The sequence below is a fragment of the Anopheles ziemanni genome, chromosome 3 (genome assembly GCF_943734765.1).
Source record: "Anopheles ziemanni chromosome 3, idAnoZiCoDA_A2_x.2, whole genome shotgun sequence".
Taxonomy (NCBI): Eukaryota; Metazoa; Arthropoda; class Insecta; order Diptera; family Culicidae; genus Anopheles; species Anopheles ziemanni.
Window position 1 is genome coordinate 90,364,857 of NC_080706.1, and position 15,959 is coordinate 90,380,815.

Sequence of the window (15,959 nt, forward strand, 5' to 3'; positions counted from 1 at the left end):
ACAAATCTTGTGGCTATTGAGGCCAGCACTTTTTAACTTGTCCATCAACACAGGGATTCGCTCTTCGATAGGAAGATGTTCCTGCAATTTACACTCTCGTTTGAAAATATCCACAGCAATTTCATCAATATTATCCGTCGCATACCAAAAGACACTCCTTCCCTGCGAATCCAGTTGACCGAAGCAATCGAAAGGGTCTTTCTCCATCAAATAAGTGAATATTTCCCGTTTGTTTGCTGCATTTTCACTGTTGCACACGCAATAGAAGAATGCATTCCAGTTGTCATCTTTTTCATTGATTTCCTTCGCATCGAAACCATAATGTTCAATGAGACATTTCGTCAAAGTTAACCAACCCTCCATGCAAGCGATATGCAGAAGATTCCAGCCCCAGTAAACGTCTCTGTAGTTCAGTTCACCAGTTGTTTTCAAATAATCGAAAATGATCTTTACCGACTTTTCATCAACCAAATGATTTTGCTCAAATTTAAGAATCTTGGCGTAGCTATTGAGGTCAGAATTTTTTAACTTGTCCATCAAAACAGGGATTCGCTGTACGATGGGAAGATGTTCCTGAAATTTACACTCTCGTTTGAAAATATCCACAGCAATTTCATCAATATTATCCGTCGCATACCAAAAGACGCTCTTTCTCTTCTTTTCTTTCGAAAGGGTCTTTCTCCATCAAATAAGTAAATATTTCTAGTTTGTTGGCAGCATTTTTACTGTTGCACACGCAGTAAAAGAAAGCGTTCCAGTTCTTTTCTTCTTCATTGATTTCCTTCGCATCGAAACCATAATGTTCAATGAGACATTTCGCCAAAGTCAACCAACCCATCATGCAAGCGATATGCAGAAGATTCCTACCCGTTTCTTCGTCTCTGTAGTCCAGTTCTCCAGTTGTTTTCAAGTAATCGCAAATGATCTTCACCGACTTTTCATCAACCAAATGATTTTGCTCAAATTTACGAATCTTGCCGTAGCTATTGAGGTCAGAATCCTTTAACTTGCCCATTAATACAGGGATTCGCTCTTCGATAGGAAGATGTTCGTGCAATTTACACTCGCGTTCGAAAATATTCACATCAATGTCTTTATTATAATCCGTCGCATACCAAAAGACGCTCTTTCCCTCCGAATCCAGTTTACCGAAACAATCGAAAGGATCTTTCTCCATCAAATAAGTGAATATTTCCAGTTTGTTCGAAGCATTTTTACTGTTGCACACGCAGTAGAAGAAAGCGTTCCAGTTGTTTCCTTTTTTATTGATTTCCTTCGCATCAAAACCATAATGTTCAATGAGACATTTCGCCAAAGTTAACCAACCTTTCATGCAAGCGACATGCAGAAGATTCCAGCCCCATTGTTTGTCTCTGTAGTTCAGTTCTCCAGTTGTTTTCAAGTAATCGCAAATGGTCTTAACCGACCTCTCATCAACCAAATTGTTTTTGCACAAATTTAAGAATCTTGTCGTAGCTATTGAGGCGAGAATTTTTCAGCTTGTGCATCAACACAGAGATTCGCTCTTCGATAGGAAGATGTTCCTGCAATTTACACTCTCGTTTGAAAATATCCACAGCAATTTCATCAATATTATCCGTCGCATACCAAAAGACGCTCTTTCTCTCCGAATCCAATTGACCGAAGCAATCGAAAGGGTCTTTCTCCATCAAATAAGTAAATATTTCTAGTTTGTTGGCAGCATTTTTACTGTTGCACACGCAATAGAAGAAAGCGTTCCAGTTGTTTTCTTTTTTATTGATTTCCTTCGCATCAAAACCATAATGTTCAATGAGACATTTCGCCAAAGTTAACCGACCCTCCATGCAAGCGATATGCAGAAGATTCCTGCCCAATTTTTCGTCTCTGTAGTTCAGTTGTCCAGTTGTTTTCAAGTAATCGCAAATGATCTTAACCGACCTCTCATCAACCAAATTATTTTGCGCAAATTTAAGAATCTTGTCGTAGCTATTGAGGTCAGAATCTTTTAACTTGTCCATCAACACAGGGATTCGCTCTTCGATAGGAAGATGTTCCTGCAATTTCCACTCTCGTTTGAAAATATACACACTAATTTCTTCATTATAAGCCCTCGCATACCAAAAGACGCTCTTTCTCTTCGAATCCAGTTGACCGAAGCAGTCGATAGGGTCTTTCTCCATCAAATAAGTGAAAATTTCCAGTTTGTTTGCTGCATTTTTACTGTTGCACACGCAGTAAAAGAAAGCGTTCCAGTTGTTTTCTTTTTTGTTGATTTCCTTTGCATCGAAACCATAATGTTCAATGAGACATTTCGTCAAAGTTAATAAACCCTCCATGCAAGCGATGTTCAGAAGATTCCTGTTCGTTTTGACGGCTCTGTAGTGCAGTTCTCCAGTTGTTTTCAAGTAATCGCAAATGATCTTTACCGACTTTTCATCAACCAAATTAATTTGCTCAAATTGAAGAATCTTGTCGTAGCTATTGAGGTCAGAATTTTTTAACTTGTCCATCAACACAGGAATTCGCTCTTCTATAGGAAGATGTTCCTGCAATTTACACTCTCGTTTGAAAATATCCACACTAATTTTTTCATTATAAGCCCTCGCATACCAAAAGACGCTCTTTCCCATCGAATCCAGTTGACCGAAGCAGTCGAAAGGGTCTTTCTCCATCAAATAAGTGAATATTTCCAGTTTGTTTGCAGCATTTTTACTTTTGCACACGCAGTAGAAGAAAGAGTTCCAATTGTTTTCTTTTTTGTTGATTTCCTTAACATTAACAGTATAGTTTTTAATAAGACATTTTCCCAAAACAAACCTACCTTTCATAATGGCAATATGTAAAAGATTCCTACCATTTTCATCGTGGTATTGAAGTTCATCGATTGATTTCAGAGTGTCACAAATCAATGTACATCTCGTCTCATCATCTAAATGTGTGTTTGGAAGATGTTCTAATATGTCCTTTGCATTCAAGCCGTTTGCTTTAAGTAATTCTATCAAATCAGTAATCTGATCTGAGTTCAAATCCTTCAACTGCTTCTCAAATCTTCTTTGAATGATATGATTAGAAATCCTCCTGTTGTTCTTAGCTGCATAATAAAAAACACTCTTTCCTTTCACATCCAATTGATTAAAACAATCCATAGGATCTTTGTTTAGCATATAATCGAAGATATTTTTTATGTTATAATCCCGTGACTTATTTCCATCAGCATCATCATCATCAAAAACATCATCACCATCAGCTCGTACGTTGTTATCTCCCCTTTTGAAACTTGTTGCGCAGTAGAAGAAAGCGTTCCAATTGTTTTCCTTAGTATTTATTTCCTTCGGTTGGAAACCGTAATGTTCCATGAGACATTTTACCAAATTTGAATCACCGTAACCTACCGCAAATTGTAACAAATTTCTACCTTTTTCATCAGCGCCAGTAAGATCTACGCTGTTATCGAGAAGAAAATGATAGGAGCGTTGGCAACGCCACTCAATTTTACAGTTTAGACAAATTTGCCTAATAAAACGATTGTCTAAATCTGTTTTTGATTTGTGCAATAAATATTCGACTGCGGATACATTCTCAAGGTGCAATGCTCGTGCAATCAAAAATTCCGTACCACTATCAATACCGGTATTGTCTCTTATTTCAAACTTTGTAGGAAAAATTTCCATAAGCTCGTGTTTTGATGAAAATCCTCTCTTCCATTCTTTAGATTGATGTAGAGCGTCTTCGCGGCAAATGATGTTATGCCTAGTGCAATATTCGTGGAAAAAAGATTTGAACTTCTGTTCATCATTTTGCAAATATGCAAGCAATTCCCACAACTCTCGTTTAAAATTGTCTTTTATAACATTCAAATATTGTCGATGATGTGTGATCAAACAATGAAGAACATTAATCGAACGATATTTTAATGCTAACTTGAAATGATATTCATTACGTCGTTTGAGTTTAAAACCATTTGAGTTTTCAATGATAATTTTGAACATTACAGAATCAATCACGACGCAAAACTTTAAAATTGGTACATCACCGAAGAAGTCTTCCGCCATTTTTCCTATTATTTCTTTAAATTTTTTAAAGAACTTCGAATCCCTTTTCATCAAGCAAATGTCACTCATCGCATCCATCGATAACTTCAAATTTAGTATTTTTTCTGATCCTAAATTCTTTACTAGTTTCGTGAAAAACGTTTCAAACTTAGCTGTGTAAATTCTGTCTGTACAGAATTCATAGATCAACACTTCGATGACCGTATTGTGACGTTGTTGTTTAGAAAATCTAGATAACATTTCAGGAGTATCGATGGAAGCTCCTTTGTTTAATAATGTCAGCACCCAGTGCCAATCAGGACCTTCATAATTGGTTAGGGCTTTCCAGTTGAAAGAAGAAGTAAAAGGGATGTCAGCGCAATATGCATAATCCAATGGAAACCATTCGAAATATGTATCTTGTATATTCGCGTTATTTTCATCAACCCAATGCAATAAGAATTCAACAATTTTTCTATTGGCTTCAGATGGAGGAAGTAAGAATGATAGTTGCAACGGAGTTCTTCCCCAATCGTCTCTTGCAGTAATGAAGTCTGGGTTTTCAGTTAAAATTCTCTCCATGTTACCCTTTGAACCATCAAGAACTGCCATATGAAGTGAACTTTTCCTACAAATCATTCTGTCTAAAAATTGCTTCATTTCTATTCTGAACGTGTACTCATAAATTTCACGTTTCAGAAAGTCTTTAACACCGGTAACATTTTGATTCGAATAAAACCACAGAGCAGAAAAAAACTCTGCAAATAACCTGTGATTGAAGATTGGTGTGATTTTTACTACTCCTTCGATTAGACCCAATTTTTCTGAACCATTCTTAACATTTTCCATGTACCGGAGTGCAGTGTTTTGAGTTTCAACCGTCAATAATTTCTCGATACCATCTTTGTACAAAATTGCGTACAAAGCCAAGAGTGCGTGAGTTTCTTTGATTTTTTCTAGTTTTTGTTCTGCATTATTCATTGCCTCGGGCGTTTTAGAACTAGCAATAGTTGAACCCGTTTTCTCAATGTTCACGATGTTAAGCTTCTTTTCAACAAAACTTTCCACCATGCTGAGAGGTTCAAAAATATTCTCACAATCTTCTATGATTTGTTTGTAAATTGTTTTTTCTTCTACATTTATATACTTTTTTACCATAGGCATCATCAGGTCTATTCCAATCGATAAAAATAGAGGGATTTCCATAAGGTTTCCCAGCATACTTGCTAAAATTAAAAGAACAACAGCACATGTCATTGCTTGTTTTTTATCGTCCGATGATTTGTGTTCGTCAAAGTTCTTTAAAAGATATCGACCAATAAAAGAATGTTGATCTTCTTGGTCGAATTCCTCTAAACGGTAGCATTCGCAGTTCTTCAATGCGGTTTCTACTTCGTTTCTCAAACCATACGGACGACTAGACAGGTACACCTTGCATATTCCATCAAAGGTTTTAAGCGTGGATAATAATTTAAGCACCACCGTCTTGTAATGTGGAGCGATTTCGTCAAACCCATCCATCAAAATAACGATTTGTTTGCTGTTGAATTTTTGTTCAAATATTCGAAGTAATATTAATTCCTCAGATGATACGGTTTTCGTTTTGTTTTTGTCCAGCTTCAAACAACCGTTCGAAAAATCAAGTGTTTCCGCAATTTTTTTAGCCTTATTCAATTTATCATTTGAATCCATTAGAAACATGTTATCAACAAACCAAGCTAAGCAGACAAGCTGACAAAGAAATCTGATCGAGATCAGTTCCTCCATAGTTTCACATTCATCCCTTTTTTGCAATTGATCGAATACCATGCAATATTCGTTTAGATTGAACTTAGTAATCCACCATAAAGGCCTCCTATCCTGCAGCTTCGTAGCTAACCAAGTAAGGTAGAATGATTTCCCCGATCCGGCTTCGTTGAAAATTAGATGCACTTTACGGCCGTCAACACCGGGTGGTGGATGTGTGTATTCACTGTTTCTATGCAATCGCATCCTGTTAAACTTTTCGTTGTTACAATCCAAAAATGTTTCGTAACTGATGCTATTCTCAGCTTCACTGTTAGGAAATAGTTGGGTAAGAGCTGTACCTTCTTTTCTAGCATCCCAAAAGCTCCAACTCTCAGTTTCCCGTAATTCGTTTTTATCACATCGCTTCCATTTTCTATGAATGAATAATTCTTTAATTGTCTCATAGTTTTCCTTCAACTTATTACATTTTATTCCTGTCCCACTGGAAAGTTGTAGGACATCTAAAACATAGTAAAGTTTATCTTCGTCATGGAAAAGCACACTGGTTGATGTTTCGGTTCCAAAGAACTGATTGGTTTGATTTATGACTTGTTCTCTACTTTCGTCCGTCAGATCTCGGACAAGAAGATCCCTTTCAATCCCTGTAACATTATCAGTTTTACCGATAAGTATAATCTTTTTGATTGTTTTTGATGACATGTCCTCAACCCTCCCTTCTATATACTCTTTAATATTGGGCAAACTTTTGCATTCAATCACCAAAATAAGTGGACTTTTCAACGCACGAAAGCAATCTATTATCTGCCTTTTCCGTGATTCAAACTGTATGTCTTCTAAAAATAAAAAATCCAGTTTGGAATCGATAGACTTTATAATTTGAGGTACAACCCACGAAGGGTAGTTGTACACATCAATATCCACTTTGAATTCCACATTTTCATTATCTTTCACTTTTGCAAGCACCGAAAGGAGGTTTTTGTATAATTGGAATTGTTGCAAGACTTCCTGTTTGCATTGGAATCCCAAGTTAAATGAACTGTTATAGTTAAAGTTTGATATACCTTTGCATTGCGAGAACTGAGACAATAATTCAATATACTTGAACAACTCATCTATATCCTGTCTTTCTATAGGCTTCTTGCTTTTGTCTTTCATCCTCTCCATTATCCACATCCCAAGTTTGTTGAAAGTAAACGTCAAAGAGAGTGGATCTTTTATGTCTTCGGGTAACACTTCGCTTTCACGAATACTGGCAACGACTTGGTCTTCCTCGTGTTTTGTACTGGAAACTATTATAAATGATTTAAAAAACTTCTCGATTTGATCATGTTCTATTTGTTTTGGTAATTCGTCCTTTACTTGTTGTGATGGTTGGATTTGAGAGTTTTCTTTTTGTTTTTGTAATTCTTTTTTGCCACTTTTGTCTGTTTTTTTTTCTTTTTTTCTCAGCCGTATGCCTTTTATTTGAACATCTTCCCAAATGTCTAGAAGCACTGGTTTGAGCAGGTTTTGATACTCCACATTAAACAACATTTTGAAATCCTTACAACCTACTTTATTGAAATGGTATTCATCGAATTCGTAACAACCTTCACATTTTTTTTTGTCTGTGGCAAACTTTTCTATGACATATCGGTATTTTTGGAATACAGTAATCTGAAAATCAATATCTTTCTGGTGGTAAATATGCTGGGCTAGATGAGTTGCAAGATCAGATACATCCGAATTGCAGATTCGTTTTGAATTGTTATTGTCCTCAGGCTCCGTTGGGTTTGCCTTTTTAAGTGTAATGCCTTTCTTTTTTATATCATCCCGAATGAGTTGCTCTTGTTGTTGCAGTTTGTACTCGTGTTCAAAAAGTCTTTCAAATTCCATATTTCCATTGAAAAACTCTGCGTTTACTTCGTAACATTCGGGGCCTTTACTTTTCTTTGTGGCAATCTCGTTTTCTATGATAGATCGGTATTTTGTTTGAACAGAATCGTTGCGAAAATCTACATTTTTTTTCGAGAAAATATGCTGTGCAATCAACTTTGCGAGGGTACCTAATTCCGAATTTTGTTTTAAGTAGTCCAATAATTTAGTTTTGGTTTCGATTTTCAAGATATTCAAATCAATTTTATAGGCATCATTGGTGAAAGACTTGAGAATAGAATCAACGACTTCTAAGTTTTCGGCAAAACTGTATTCTTTAAGAGACATTTTAACATCTTCGTGTAGCCCAATGTTTGTACAAAGCGCAAGTACGAGCGGCTTTTCCCTCTTATCCCATGTCTTCTGTAGAAAAGAGTTCAAGTACTTACTAATCGCAAACTGCTCACTTGCATCCGATAGAAGGTCGTTCCATGTGATGGTGTAGCTTTTATGTTCCTTGTGCTTAGCTTGGATGAAAAGGTCTCCATCGCCGGATTGAAATAGGATGTCGTCAAACAAACCGCCCATGTCATCTTCGTTGGTTATTGTGAAGTTTAACAGCTTTTCTTCTCGAATCAGCGTAGCAACTCGACATACGACCGGTATGGACAGCATTTGCTGATAGGTTGCACCAATCAGATTGTTTATCATTCCTTCATGTTTTTTTTTTGCAGAAGCATTGGAGTTATTTGGTGCTTTATCCTTTCCTCCATGTGTGTTGTTAGAATCGCTCTTATCGAGCGTTCCAGAATTGCTGGCACCATCGTTCGTTGGCGAAGCGGGGACTACGGGGTTTTGCTGGGATGGATCCATTGCTTTATCCGAGTTAACCTCTGCTGGCTGATTTTCTAGATTTAAACTGCCGAGATCCGATGCTGTTGTCGAATCAGCGTCAAGTATCCTTGTGTAAGGATTATTTTTATCGATTCTTTCTTCTCCTCACCCGTTACGTAAAATAACTTCAGCTCCTTATGTTTTTATAGCCTGTAAAGAGACGTTTAAGAAACTTAGTTCATTGTTTGCAGCACTCAATGTAATAACTTATATTGTATGGCGTGTAGAATAAATTTAGCTTTTATGTTGATTAACGTATTTTTGTTTTCAAAATCACAATAGAATAAGCATCTATCTCCGAATCAAATTGATATTCAAACAAATAAAGATTCTAAAAAGTAAACAACAAAGAATTTAACACAATTTGCTTATGTAAGCAACAAATGATTTATTACACGGCTCAGCTTTGAGACCGACAATGCTTCATTTCTTGTTAATTAAGATGCGTTGTATTTTCGTACCAAAATTATACACTCCTTCATTTATTTTTGCAAATTTGATAAGATGAATGATAATATCGTAAGTCAATTTTCAAAATTTCAATCAAAATTTAAGCTGATAACACTGGCAAGCAAAGCCGGTTAGCCTAACTCTAAGTTTCTTTGGCAGCGCCAACGGCAAACCATCCCAACGAAAGCGAACCTTCCAGGATAAGGAGAAAGCTAAAGGCCAGAATAGCAAAAGACTGTAGCACATTTGAGAGGCCAGGAAAATGATTGCAAATTACGGCACTAAGATTCGACCATTTGTGATGAGATTGGGAAAGCCGAATCGTAGAGCTGAAAAAGACCGCGGTCAGTTTGTATGGTGAGTGCACGCGATCGGTTGAAAGCAACATTAACTTAGGCTGATTTGTCGCTTCCCTGCATAGGTCGAGAAACGACGAGTCCTTCGCGCTCGGTGTGATGGATACAACCACCTCGCGGAGACGTGCAAGAGTGAGAATCGGTGGAGGCAATGTTTCCACTGTGGCAAGGTCAGTACTCTGGAATCACCAACAATGCACCAAGTAGTGCAGTTTAACCTCCAAAATAGCAGGGCAGCTCAGGATTTGCTGATGCCGCCTACCCACAAGGACTCCAACTCCGGGACGACCTCCGTTGTAGACATTACATTCGCGAGCTCGCCGACTTGCGATCAAGCTATCACCAGAGCTCCATATTTGTGCATTGTTGTACATACCCCCGGTATCCTGAAACGCCCTGTTCGTAGGTTACATCAGAGCACTAGAGATACCATGATCAGGGCACGAACACGGCAAAGAGCGTGTTGTCAGGTTTAGACAGAGTCCATGTATCGTAAGCGTATGCGAACACTGGGTCTGTGAATGTCCGACATAGTCTCGGCTTCGACCGTCTTCACAGCTATCGAGAGTGGACGAGTACGACTGTAATATGACACCGTTGACTGCCAGCACCCTGGCACGAATGTGTTCCTCGATGTTGTTATCGGTGCTGACTCTTTGACAAAAGATAGGTGCAACATTTTGGACGACTACAGAAGTGAGTTCACCATCAATATTTAAAGCATTTATAAAGTGCAAAGGAACTAACCCGCGACTCGACAAAATATCTACATCCAAAATGATTGAATTTGATAGCTTAGCCAATATTGCTCCTTAAGCTTACTTCAGTGATTTTCTTAAGTGAGCTTCAACTAACTAATTCAATCCAACTAACGGCGAGATACGATGCCCCCCAGCACAGAAGCTCGGGAATCCCTGGATACCATGGGAGTTTGCTAATCCAAGGATCTAATTTGCACGATGATAAAATTTAAATATGACACAAGAGACAACCCGTTCTCAAGACACTGAGAACATAATTTGTACCTCAACACAATTAAAACCGAGCAGCGAAAGGACAAAGCAGAATGAGTTTTTCTGTCTCCAACTTCCGTTGCGCGAATGGACAATATTTTTATGATCCCATGTTTTCAAATAAAATTGCTACAAATAGAATAATTCTTCCTGAAACGTATCTACGTAAATCATACTGAGTTTGCATTTCTTTTACTTACACTGAAGTTGACAAACAATTTACAATGTTCACGTTCTTTATGATAGCTAGTTTTGGAGAAGTGGTATGTCCCACGATTTTCTGTAGAAATATCTGCACTCAGCGTAGCTGCTTACGTCACTGAAACGTTAATTCATCACAAAATCACGTCAGATTCGAAAATATAGCAAACAGTACGTTACAAATCACATAAGCTAAGAAGCACCGTTCAGGTCAGAGATTGCGCTGTGCTTTGTCAGGCTTACCAGGGAATGACTTCCAGCATTAGGTCGCTGATACAGCCGATGCTTTTTTTTTGCAATCACTTGTTATCTCTTCCTTGCCTGATCCACCAAAACCCCAGTCTGATTATTACCAGACCACTTTGAGTAGCTGTAACACTTTTTTGTCAATGTTTCAACGATAACAGTTTCCAGTTGATTTCGATTTCTACATGCGTATGCGGATTTTCTGGATATCACCTGCGGACTACCATAGGGAGCGGCTTTCAAAGTCACGATCGCTGTAAGAACACTTCGAAAGCGGTAGAAAAGCACTCTAAAAAACCTTTCGCCGCAAATAAGGTGACAACCAAATAAATCCACCAAACACAAGACGAACGAAAATTGTACAATTGCGAATTTAGCTTCTAGAGGACGTTTTGCTCCACTTACGCCTTTAAGTGTTTATGCTGATGTTGAAGATTTTACTTTAGTCTTTTCGATGCGAATTCGTATAATTCTGTAATTGTCAGATATTTCACTTTTAGGTTCACTGAACAACTACCCGCAGTGAAAAATCGAATGGAAAAGAATCCCAGTTGGCGCACTTCTTCTGGATGAGTATGGTTCGTACCAAGCCACACTTCAGGTCGTGTTGAAGTTTCTGTGTTGAAAACACTGGCCACCCAAAATGTTACCACTCGGTGTACGCGTTTCTCTGGCAAGAACAGTGTGATCTGGTGACTCTATTGAAGGAGCTAAAAATGAGGCGTGATCGATTGCCTCGAGGTCTACACGTCGACTGCCCAACATGCTTTGTAACAGACCCGTTCAAGGTACCCAACTTAGCTGTACGTCCGGCTCAGACATAATCCATCCGCAGTGTTATCTTGTTATCACTATATACTGACACATAGGGTGTGGCTTCACTCACTCCACTGAGTTCAGTCGAACACGAATTTCATCACCCTTTTCGTTTTTCGTTCTGAGATCAAGACTTTGAAAATACACTTTGGAAACTCTTTCAAAAACTTTTGGCAGGAAATGTAACGAAATACAACTACACTGTACCCATAAAGTCAGTACACAGCAGGCTAAAATAGTTACAAAGGCCATTTACTTTGTAAGGAACCAATGTTTTAAAAAAGTAAAAATGAGGGATTGTTTCTTGCACTATCCTCTTCATTTTGATGTAATTTGGCCGCGATACGAGTTTGGGTACCCGAGATATGGTCAAAATTGTGCGGTCGCACCCTAAACACGCACCAAAAAAGTGAGTACACAGCAGAATGTTTCATCATGTTTTGTATTGTAGTATTTATGGGTACAGTGTAATTAAATTCACCAAGCACAAGCACGACTGAAATCTGCACATTTCCTCATCCAACTTCCACAACCAGCAACGTTTACGTTGTAACGCAGCTACTGAGTTTTCCTTATCTTCTTGCGTTGGCCAGTGCTTATCGTAGGGCTGACCTGTACTTTTAATCCGTTGTCCGGCCTGCTGAGTTCCAATATAGGCAGCAACTACATTCCTTATACTCGGGACCTAGGTTACCCTCGCATCTGTCAACTCTTGACAGCTGTTTATTTGCTAACAGGTGGTATGGGATCTTCTCGAGCGCACCTGGAAATACCAGGTTTTCGCGGAACAAACTCCGGGATCTGGCATGAAGCACCATGCGCCTCCATTCGTAACACTTGCCGTCTGGATACACGTATAGGTGTAATGGTATTCGTATTGTTTTTCATCCGCTCACATCATTTTGGTGTGCTGTCAACGCTATCTCCTGACACGCACCACAGGCTACTGGATGTAAACAAACATCAAATGGAAAGTAAACAAATTTCACAGGATGCGTTGCTGCTCGTACGTAAATTCGAATAATCAAAAGAATCATTGAACAGGGCGACCAGGTACGGAGGAACTAGTCGTAAAGCGTTGCGACACCGTGAATTGTGCGGACGTCAAAGTGTTAAGCGGCACTTGGGGCCGACGTGGTAACGTCCTGTCAATCGACCGGCGTTTCTTCCTTTTCCGCTGACTTTTCCACTGCGCTGATGTTTACGATTTCCTTCATCTCACTTCTCTGTCTGGTTTTCGTTTCGGTTTAGCCGTTTTCTTTCTCCCTTCTCCCCGGGGCCATGAATCCTGCTTGGTAACCTGGTGCGGACTCCCGATGGATGGAATCAACGCCCGCCACGGACACCTTCCGGTTCGGTTCGCTCACTTTGTCTCGCTCGGAATTGTAAGGAATAGCGCGCAGGAGGCAAAGAACAATGTCGCACGCCGGACTCGCCCAACGAGGGGGACCGCGTCGTGGCACCCCGCTCAACCATCTCCCCGCAGATCCTAACCCACCACCGCACGCTCGTGTCGTCGCAGGTCCATCACAAAGGGAGCTCCTCACCGCCCGGGATGCTCAACTGACATGAAACCGGCGGGGGTGATGGCGGTGATGGTGGACGTTGGGACTGGGGGAAGCTTATAGGCAGCGGGAGAACCAAGAAGATGAGCGAGTGTGCAATGCTTGCGATTGGAAAGCAATAGGATTTGGAGTTCATGCAATCTCGTGTGCTTTCCGTTCCGCGTGGGAAATGTTCCGAAAAAAGTTGTGTTGGTTACATCATAAGGTTATATCTGAAGCTGTGTCGAGCTGCATCTCGAAACCGACACCATACGGACATCGACTGTGACCACCCGGATTGCTGTACGCCGCTACCCATGGTGCTTTTCGGAATGGCGTCGGAAACGGTTCGGCTTGCAGAATCCGGTTTTATGGCCGACCTTGTGGCAGGCGCTACACTTATTGGAACGGAAAGGACAGTCGCGGACCCAATGAAGCTCTCCGCAGAGCCAACACGCCGTGTTGGGTCCCGATTCCGTTGTAGGCCGCCGAAAACGTTGGTTAGCTGGTTTTCCACTTTGCACGGCAAGAACGCGATCGTGTCCGGGCGCTTCAATCTTGGCGCTGTCTTCCTTCAGTGTTACAATGCGGTTGCACTCTTCTGATAGTTGTTGCAGAGTAATTTCCGTAAGCTTTACACGGATGTCACGGTCTTCTTCATCCTTCAGGCCGCTCACCAGCATAAGGCACTTAAATTGTTCCTCTGTCATGGCCGATAGCTCATCATCCACACAAGCCTTGTTGACCCGACAGGCGAAACCGAGTAAGTCCTCCCCTCGAGCTATTGAAACATCTATGACGCTTGCTCAAGAGGGATTCCTTACTGCCGAATAGTCCCTTAAGTGTGGTTACGGTCTCGGCGAAGGTGTGGTCGCGGGGAGCGCGAGGGAGTATGAAACTCGTGAAGCGATTATGTTCGGCGGTGCCCAGCTTCCTCTCCAAAAGACGCACTTTTGCTGAATCGCTTAAACGGCAAGCGTCGCGATCGAAAAGGTCTTCGTAGCGGTCGTACCACGCTCCGAAAGTGATACCCGCCTCCGCGTCGTGATGGAATTCGGTGATGCTCTCCGCGAGTGCGTTCAAAATTATCTCCGGATCATTCGGCTCACGCTGGCTATCCGCTTGCTTTGCCATTGGCACTTGTTGTAGCATATTGGCCATCCATTGTTGCTGCTGAGATATTTGTTGCTGCAACAATTGCATCATTTGCAATATTATTCCGTTATCGCTGCTTGAGGACGCCGACCCGAGCTGTGGGAGCGATGGCGGCGCTGATGGATTTTGCGATGGCGCCGGGTGATGATGCTGCTCGGGCGTTGCCTCCGGGAGCGTATGCGGCATTGTGCCGTTTGGTGATGGCTGAAGCACGGACGATGCGGATGCGAACATTCCGGAGGATCTGCGCTGTTCGTCCGTGTGTTGTTCTGCTGCGTTGTTCATGTACAGCGACGATCGTCTTTTTTTTAACACTTTCGTCGTGAAAGTTAAAAAAAATAAATAGTTCAATAAATAATCAACCGTTCACGAACACTAAACACGATTAAACGGGGTTCAATCCACTCGTATCCTCGTCGCCACTTTTATATTTTTGGGTGTAAAAACACTTTATTCCTAAATGGACGTTTAGACAAATAACAAATTAAAATTATTGATCCCGTTACGCTACACATGTCCGAACGCACCGGAGGTCATGTAGCCAGAGAGCGAGGCCAACGCTTCGGCCCGTCAGGTACGGCGATCTATTTGTGATCCCGATCGTGGCATCACCCGAAGATGGAACTCATCTACGGAGAGCCCGGGTTCACGCTGCATCTTACTGGCGTATAACAGAAAGGATTGCAAAAGGATAGATGTAAAATCCATGAAGATAAAGTATTTTATGATTTGTATGTCAACGTCAACAAAATTGAATCACTGGATAACTTTATTTATAAATTAAGGTTTAAGCCCATCTTATTTATTAGAGGCAGAGATCTCTTCGGGATTTCTCCCATTCAAGACTGGCTGATGAACATCCTTTTTCTGGTTAATCGAACACCTTTTGTTTGTTTAGGATGATCCTAAAATAAACTCTTATCTCCACAAGCCTGCTTTATTGCACCCTCAAAGAGGTTACAACTAAATTTATAGCGGCCTTTTGGTGGCCATTGCCTTCGCGAGCGTGGTACGTGCGTGCGATCGATCGATTCACCTTCATCAGTACGACCGGTGGAACAAGTTTTCCACACGAGCCCTCCCCCTCCCCCCCCCCCCTCGCTTCGCACCGGATAGGAAGGATTTACGGTTAGCGAATTTATCCAAATATACATTGTGCATTTGTTTTCGGCAACGGTCATGGCAAACTATTATAAATTCTACAATCGTTTATCGAGTCTGGTATTATCGAAAACTAAATTGTCATATCGATTGAAATCAAGGAGCATTATTATCATTATGGGTGGACAGAACCCTATGCCATGAAAATTTCATTGATTAAATATAAGATGATACTTCGAAATATTATGAAGCGCCGCAATAATATGACAAAATATTGCGACACAAATGTTTTGGAAAATAATTCTTAATTCATTAAACGACCCGAATTTGCTCTAAATACGTATTAAAACGACTAGATTTTTTTTTCCATGATACAAAAAGCGTTTTCAGGTCTTAAAATAATTAATTATGCATATGAAAAGCCTCAATAAAACCAATTTGATTTAACACACCCAAATTAAAACATTGATAAAACTTGGTAAAGTCTATTAGGTTTTGAAAATGTTACTTGGGTTTCGATTAGAAGGGACCGATTTAAGATAAAATCCACATAACGTTATTCGAGTT